Genomic DNA, 9,598 nt, shown 5'->3' on the forward strand with positions numbered 1-9,598 from the left:
AATTTCTTCATAATCAATACCTTATTTTTGTCTAAATTTTTTTGCCACCAGTCTAGCCTTATAGGTCTCTACCTGCCATCTGCTCCAATCTTTTTTTTGAAGACCCATTTGTAACCTATTGGGGTCACACCCTCAGGTGCATCAACCAAAGTCCATACTTGGTTGACATATATAGAGTCCATTTCGAATTTCATGACATTTAGCCACTTATCAGAGTCACTACATATGACAGCTTTCGAATAGGTCGTAGGTTCATCATTCTTAATGATATGGGTTGTTGTCATTCTCAATGATAAACTCATACCTGAGTGGTACACTACGCACTCTACTAACCTTCAATGAGGAGGTGTGTGAAGTGGCTGTACCTCAACAATGGGCACAACTGATTGAAAACTATTGGTGAATCATGGATGGATTGTAGGTTTTAAACTTTCTCCAAGTTCAACAGACCTCCCACTACCTCCTTCTTGGATAAACTCTTTCTCCAAGAAAATGATATGTCTACCAACAAACACCTTTTGTTGAGTAGGGTTACAGAAGTAGTATCCTATACTCTTCTTGGGATAACCTACAAACCTGCATCTTACTGATCTAGCATCCAACTTATGTTCATCAATATTTTTCACGTAAGCTGGGCAACCCTAAATCTTAAGATGCCTATGATTGTGTCTTTTTTCTTTCTATATTTCATATGGAGTACTAGAAATAAATTTTGAAGGTACTTTATTTAAGATATACACTGCAGCTCGAGGGCGTATTTCCAAAAAGATATCGAAAGATTCGTGAAACACATCATGGACTACACCATATCTAATAAGGTGCGATTCTCCTTTCTATAATTTTATTTAATTATAGAGTATAAGGAGGTATCCATTGAGAGAATATTTTATTTTATTTCAAATAATCGAAGAAGTCACTGGATAAGTATTCTCCTTCTCGATCTGATCGAAGAGTTTTAATACTTTTATCAGTTTATTTCTTGATCATTCTTTGATACTCTTTAAATTTGTCAAAGGCTTCAGATTTATATTTCATCAAATACATATATCCAAACCTAGACTTATCATCAGTAAACATGATGAAGTAAGAGTATCCACCTCTGACTTGAGTCGATATTAGACCACACACATCAATATATACAAGGTCCAAAATGTCACTCACCCTATCTCTATATCCAGTAAATGGAGTCTTGGTCATTTTTCTATGAGGTAAGATTCACAAGTTTCATATGATTCATAATCAAAAGGATCAAAAAAATTATCTTTGTATAACTTGTTAATCTTTGACTCATTTATATGGCCAAGTTAGTAGTGCCAGAGGTATGTGACATTCACATTCTCTCTCTTTCTTTTCTTCATGTTATCAATATGAAATACATTATCATTAAGTGAAAGAAACATAAGACCATTATCAATAAAGTACTTCCATAATATTCATTAAAAAATAAATAGAACAATAATTATTTTTTACAATTATTTCAAAACCTTGTTCCAATAACAATAGTATAGAAATTATATTCTAACAATATCTAAAATATAATAACAGATCTTCAGTTCTAAAATTTTGCCCGAAGGCAACTTCAAAACCATGGTTCATACAGATTCGGCCTGAATAGACTCTCCACTTGTGCCAAACAGCTCGAAGTCACCTTTATTTAGATTTCTTACTTCCTGTAGACCCTGCAATGATTTGCAAAGGTGTGAACCACAGGCGATATCCAATACCCAAGAATCTAATATTGAAGTACTTAATGATAAATTAGTTTGTATCATATACAAACCTCTAGCAATATTTACTGATTTCACAGTTGCAAGGTACTCCTTATAATTTTTATTCCAGTGGCCCTCCTTGCCATAGTGATAACAAGTACCTTTGGCAGAGACCTTCTTCGCCTTCTTCTTGGAGATGCTAGCCTTAGGGTTCATCTTTTTTTTAAAACCCTTCTTTGCCTTCTTCTTGCTGATCTTATCAATATGAAAGACCTGAGCTTTTTCACCCTTGAAATGGCTCTCTGCTGTTTTCAACATGTTCAACAGTTTTGGCACGCTGATGTTCAATTTATTCATATGATAATTAATGATAAATTGAGAAAAAAAGTCAGGGAGAGACTGCAGGATCAAAGTATGACTCAGTTCACCGTCTATGGCAAAACCCAGTTGTCCTAGATGAGTGATCAAATCAATCATCTTTAGGATATGAGTTTGCACAGAGGTTCCTTCAGTCATGCAAGCACGGAACAACTGCTTTGATATCTCATATTGAGCAGTTCGACTTTGTTTCTCATATAGCTCCTTAAGATTAAAGAGAATAGAGAAAACATTCACATCCTCATGCTGCCTCTGGAGCTCATTGCTCATAGAGCCAAGCATGATGCATTTGACAGTCACACTGTTATCTTTTCACATCTTATATGTGACTTTTTTCTCTTTGGAAGTATCTTCTCCAAGAGAATATGAAGCAAGTGTATCCAGTATGTAGGAGACTTTCTTCTGAGTGAGAACAATTCTTAAGTTCCTTAATCAGTTGACATAATTAGGACCAATCAACTTGTTTGCATCTAGGATACCTCTAAGTAAAAGTGAGGATGCCATGAGTGTAGTTAATCTACAACAACAAGAACATAATATAAGCGGACAACTCATGATGACATGCACAACTAGACTAGGACTTTTATCTAATTGTGTCTCCTACTATTTATCGAACTTCATACCCTTTAAATATGAAAATCGAGAAATATTCTAATGTTTCTTAGTGAGGTTGAGATCTCTATTTCTCACAAATATCTTGTGGATAGCACAACAAGCATTCATGAGTTCAAGAGTGGGTAACTCTTTACCAATGTACCTTTATAATTCTTAACATCTTTCTTTCTGACCTCTAGATTATATATAGACTTGTGGATAGCACAACAAACTATAATGTTCTAGTTAAGTTAACCCTTCAATCCATATGGTCATACTTAAACAATGCTGTCCTTGTGGATAGCACAACAAAGCAATACTATTCAAATATGCCATAAGCATCAATATGCACTTGATCAATATCATGTCAATTTTTATAGTAAGCCTTGTGGATAGCACAACAAGCTCATTAAGATCTTGACATACTCTATCGATCAAATTTGAAGGAAGGTCTTTGTAATGTCTACATCACTTAATCAATTAAGTCCAAAATCAACAAGACTAAATTGATCAGGTAAGTAGGTGGGAGGCTATCCGTAGCTTTTTTAGACACCAACAGAGTTGACTAGGCCAGCATACGAACCTAATTAAAAAATTAATATTTATACTTTCTTCGACACCAATTGATCTTAAGAATTTGACTTTTGATTAAAAAGTAAATTCCAACATTATAACTTAATATAATTTTTACGAGGAATTTTAAACTGGTCTCGGTACATCTTAACTATAACCATATAAAATATACACTACAAATTATGCAACTTGACATACTTCTACTATTCTAAATAGCAATCATATGACATGTTAAAATTATATAAGGGTGCAATGGATATCAAAACATATGTCAAGCATATCAAAGAAAAAATATCAAACTCTAATCACATTAGGCATGCTTTACACCTTTAACAATGCATCAATTTAAGCATCATACAACCATGATAATACAAATTTTAAAATTATCATAAATTAATAATTTAATAATTAAAATTAAATATTATGGTATATATAAAGTCAAAAGTAATTTTTGAGTTTAAAGGATTGATGCTATAAATCAATGTAAAATTTTTTTAGCAAGATATGCACAAGAATGATTCTATGCACAACTATTACACTTGTTTGATCAAATCAGATAAGGGTGACTCTGATACCACTGTAAGGTTCTGGCTATGCAGTGAAAAGTAATTTTTAAAAAACTTAAAACAAGCAAATCAATAGCTTTATCAAATAAAACTATCGAGCCGAACCCAAAACCCTAGAATCACTTTGCCGATCACAATCAAAGCAAATTCAAGCATGCAAAGAGATAGAAAATTATACTTTAATCAATATAAAAAAATGACACATTGGTATTTTCCACAAACCTCAAGGTAGAAGTCCTTCAACGGTGATCCACATGGAAGTTGGCCAAAGTCTTTCCCACCCAGTGTGCTGCCGCAGCCTTGTCTTCTCAAGAATACTGCCAGCTTCGAACTTGAGTCACGATCGCACCAAAATCTAGTTGCTTTCGATCTCACCACCAGAATGACACCAAGAAGATACTCTTCAGATGGCATACAATCTATAATTTAATTTTTAGCTCTAACATATAAAAAAAATCAAATCCTAGGGCACTCAAGCAACACTTGCTGAAAATCTCACCACTCTTGTAGCAACTTTTGCCACTCAAAATTCTCTTTTTTTTTCTCAAATTTTTTCAAAATTTTTTCTATGTTTATCACATCCCTCTTCTTAGTTTTAACCAAAAATCACCATAAGAAGTCATGTGGGGCATCCCCTATAAATAAGAGACCAGGGGACGTCACATGGGATGAAGGGGCGCCAACCTTTGGCGCTCCAACTTTTCACACACCAAATAAATTCATTGAGTAAATTTTTGATGATCCAATTACTTTGAGTAGAAGAACTCTTATTCTTCTACTTGTCATAAAAATTTAATAAATTTTGGCATCAAAACATATGATTTTTGATTGGAAATTTAAAGTAACACGTAGAAAATTAAGAGTCCTGATTAAGAAGGACTCTTCTTTTCACATGCCTAAAATAAAAGGGGCAGTATTTATTTTTGCCATGGGTTCTAGTGGGTGCAGAAGACTCCTTTTCTACTTGAAACTCTTTCAAGTTGGATAAGGATCCAAACCAAATTGACCCAATCTCATTAGGTCAAAGGCAACTGGTCTAGGTTAGCTCAAACACTTTGATCTAAACAAATTTGAAAACTTGGGTTAATACAATGTGCTAGCATATCAAATTAATCCATAAAATTTATATTAAACTCTAATTAAATTAGATTAAGATCAAATCTTAATGTGTGTAATCAATTGAATTCTAAATCTAGCCAGCAGTGGACCAAGACTTTCAACGTAATCCTAATCTGATGAGATTAGGTCACCCAAAAAGTCCCAATCAACTTGAACTCTTCCAAATTGACTCCAGAATTAAACTCTTTTAATTTTAATGAATCCACAAGTTAATATTGATGTCTAGAAATATGTCATAACTATCTAAAAAATTTAAAATTTTGATAAAAAATTACCAACATATTATTCAGTGGTAAGTTTTCGTGTAATTCAATCCTTCAGTCAAACAACATCCCAGATGAACTATGGGTATAAAAATATATCAAATTCAATCACTTATCATTATGTATCTCAATCTGAAGATGATAATTTAGTTGATGATATATTAAAAATTTTTTTCTAATTATCACCCTATTTTGATCAAAGACTTTCAAAATCACCGTCCTATGAGATCATATAGGATGTTCGCTCCCCTTATTAGGAGTGACTGATCCCTTATTGATCACTCACAATCTTTATGCATACTTCACCATATCCAGAACACCCCACATAAGGATCAAAGAATCAAGTTAGATAGTGAACCAAAATATGGATCCAAATACACAAGGTACCATAATGATATTAGGTCTAAGGATCACATACACAACTCCCACTAAAGAAACATCAGTTGACATGTAAATAAGACTCCATCTGATATTCTCTTATAGGTCAATTCAGTGAACTCATTCTATAATGAACACCCATATCCTTGTATTAGTGTCTCCACATAAGTGGTTGTGAGATCAACCACCCTCATTTCTGAGTATACATAGGACATGCCAGTCTTACCGATATCATTGATCTCGGACTCAATGTATCAATGACTAAAAATATTTTAGGTTAGAGCTACTAAGAAATTAGATTCATTAGCGTGATCTCATCACGACCTTAAAACCATTGTCTAGACATATGGGGTTCATTATAATCTTAAAATAAATAAGATGCAGCATATAATAAAATAAAAATACCTATTTTATTATTATAAATATCAATTTACATGAGTCTAAAAGATAAATTACAATAAACATTCTATCGCATCCCATATGTGATTGACTTGTAGGATATTATTCTTTCAATATCATATACACCTCTTCTTCCAACTCCCCATTGAGGAAAGTGATTTTGACATCCATCTGTCAGATCTCATAATCTAAGTGTACAGCGATAGCAAGCATAATCCGGATGGACTTGAGCATTGTCACAGGAGAGAACATCTCGTCATAGTCAATACCATAATGCTGACGTTATCCCTTGACAACTAGACGGGTTTTATAGGTCTCTAACTTCCTGTCCGCTCTTTTTTTCTTAAAAATTCATTTACACCCTATAAATTTTATCCCTTCGGGTAGATCAATTAGTGTCCATACACCATTGATCTCCATGGACTCCATCTCAGATTCCATGGTCTCAAGCTATTTCTAAGAGTCGAACCTTTGCATGGCCTCCATATAGGTGATCAGATCCTCATCGTTCTCATCAAATTAGATGGGGTCACCGTTTCGGATCAAAAAATTGTAGTATCTATCTGACTGATGTGATACTCTATCGGATCTCCTCAATGGCGCCTCTACTGGCTCTGAATTTGATTCACCAATCAAATTTAATTCTGTGTATGTCGGTCCTTCCACCTCATGAACTTCATCAAGTTCAATTTTACAAACATTAGCTCCTTCACTAAAGAACTCCTTTTTCAAAAAGACTGTCCGACTGCTGACAAATACCTTTTGTTCTATAGCGAAGGAAAAGTAGTATTCTTTAGTTTTCTTTGAGTAACCTATGAACAAGCATCTGTCAGACTTCGATTCAAGCTTATCTGTCTTTAAATGCTTAATATAAGCTGGACACCCCCAGACCCTAAAGTGTGAGAGCACCGGCTTACGTCCAGTCCATATCTCATATGGAGTTTTATCGATAGATTTGCTGAGCATCTTATTCAAAATATAGCAGACAGTTTCTAAAGCATATTCTAAAAGAAAATTAACAGACTCGAAAAGTCCATCATAGATTGGATCATATCTAACAAGATTTGATTCCTCCTCTCCGACACCCCGTTATGTTGTGGTGTTCTAGGAGGGATCCACTGTGAGTGAATTCTATTCTCTTCTAGATATGTCAGGAACTCACTGATGAGATATTCATCTCCTCAGTCTGATCAAAGGGTCTTAATACTCTTTTCAGTTTGTTTCTTTACTTCAGCACGGAATCGTTTGAACATTTCAAATGATTCTGACTTATGCTTTATAAGATAGACATACCCATATCTCGATAGGTCGTCTATAAACATAATGAAGTAGAAGTATCCTCCTCTGGCCCTTATATTCATAGGTTCGCATACATTAGTATGTATTAGACCTATGACATCACTGGTTCTTTCATTTTTTTTCTTTAAAAGGTGACTTAGTCATCTTACCAAGTAGACAGGACTCACAGGTAGATAATGATTCATAATCATCCATCTCAAGGATACGTTCTTTGATCAATCTATCAATCCTACTCTTATTTACATGATCAAGCCTACAATGCCAAAGATAGGATTCACTGACATTATTTAACTTAAGACATTTACTGGGTATGTATATTACACTAACAGACCATGATATTATGTATATACCATGTTTCAATTGTCTACGCATAATTGTATTATCATTCATAATGATATCACAAAAATCATCTTTTATTATAAACTTATAACTAAGTTTGGTCAAAAAGCCTGTAGAGATGACATTTATCAAAAAGAAGGGACAAAAATGATAATCATCTAACATGACACTACTAGACTCGAAGACAAGCTACAAAGTTTTCAAGGTCAGAACTGAAACAAGACTTCCATCTCCAATGTTAAGGAACCGCTCGTCCTCTCGAAACTTTCTACTTATCTACAGTCCCTGCAATAAATTGCATATATTAATAGGACTTTTAGTATCCAATATCCAGGTAGTAGTATCACAAATAGAAAAATTACAAGGAGTTATCATATAAGTACCTTGTGAAGTAATCGATTACTTCTTTCTCTTATTTTTAGGCCTGTTTGGATCAAGGATAGCTATATAAGCAGGATAATTTCTTTTTCAATGACCTAGCTTCTTGTAGAAGAAGCACTCTGCCTGGCTCTTGTCAACTTTTGATGATTTGTTCTGTTTGAAATCGACGGCATGGGATTTCTGTACCTTTTTCTTCTTTTCTCTCCTAGAGGATCGATATCCTGCAGATGAATCTTCCACTAAATTCACTGGCTCCTTTTGGACCTGGTGATCTTTCTCAAAAATCTACAGTAATCTTAGCAAACCATGGTAGTTCACTGTAGGCTTCATCATTCTATAATGACTGAGAAAGGATAGGTAGGATTTTGGCAGCAAATTAAGGATAGCATCCTTGCCTAACTGTTTATGCAATGAAAAGTCAAGTTTACTAAGACGTTCAATCTACTCAATCATGTATAATACATGATCGATGACTGAAGTCTCCTCTCGCATACGGGCATTGAACACTACATAGAAGGTTTTATGTCTCTCTGCATCCTCAGGAGTGCCGAAGGACTTATTCAACATTTGAATGATCTCCTCTGGCTGTGCATCTTCAGACTTACAACTAAGTTCGTCGTTCATAGCTGCCCTCATCACGCAATGCATAATCGTGCGATCATTGAGCCACTTCATGTAAGTATCTCTCATGGCACGAGGAGCATTGACTGCAGATTTTTCAAGTGCCTCATCCGTAAGGACATATAAAATTCTCTCGTGCTCCAAGATGATCTTCAACTTTTGATACTAGCCATCAAAGTTAGGTCCGGTGAGCTTGTTGCTGTCCAACAACATACGAAGGGATAGTGTGTTGATCACAACTAAAAGAAAAGATATTAGCCTATTAGTATATGAATTATTTTCAATCCTGAAGAGATGGATTTTAGTCTAAAGGTCCTCTCACTATTTTTACGAATTGATAGCCTCTACCTTCAACTCGAGGAATTACACTAATTTTTTAGCGGGTACTAGAATCCACACGAATTGCATTTGGGCCCAAGTGTAGCTCGACCAATCTTAGTGCATCCATGAGTAGGTTCATAATCAATTATTTCTCTAAATAATTTCTAGCAATAAGTTTTGCCCCAAGCAACTCTTCAGCAGGCGTGTGGCGCCTCTACTGAAAATTTTGGTTAGGTTCAACCATTAACATGACATACCAAGTGTATCTAACAAACTGATGTTCAGGCTCGAGTATGGCTCGATCAATCTGAGCACTGATCTGAAGGTACATAATGATGGTCATATGATGAATGATAATTTCAATACATAATAGACACCAGGCGTGTGGTGCCTCCAATATCTATTTAGAATATTAGACTCATTATCACGTACCTTAATGAGAGACAATGATCAAGTTATCTCATAATTTTATCACTTTATGGACCTAATAATTTAGAAGATTTGATTTTCTTGATCTAAGAATAAGAGAAGAAATCGACCTGCAAGCTGCAGATCCTCCCATTGACTTCACCAAGTCATGTAAAGAATTAGACACAAGCTGGTCTAAAGACACCTAAATTAGTCACACTGATTCACCTTAATGGCATGGGTCTACACG

Source organism: Elaeis guineensis, chromosome 7 (genome assembly GCF_000442705.2).
Source record: "Elaeis guineensis isolate ETL-2024a chromosome 7, EG11, whole genome shotgun sequence".
Classification (NCBI taxonomy): Eukaryota; Viridiplantae; Streptophyta; class Magnoliopsida; order Arecales; family Arecaceae; genus Elaeis; species Elaeis guineensis.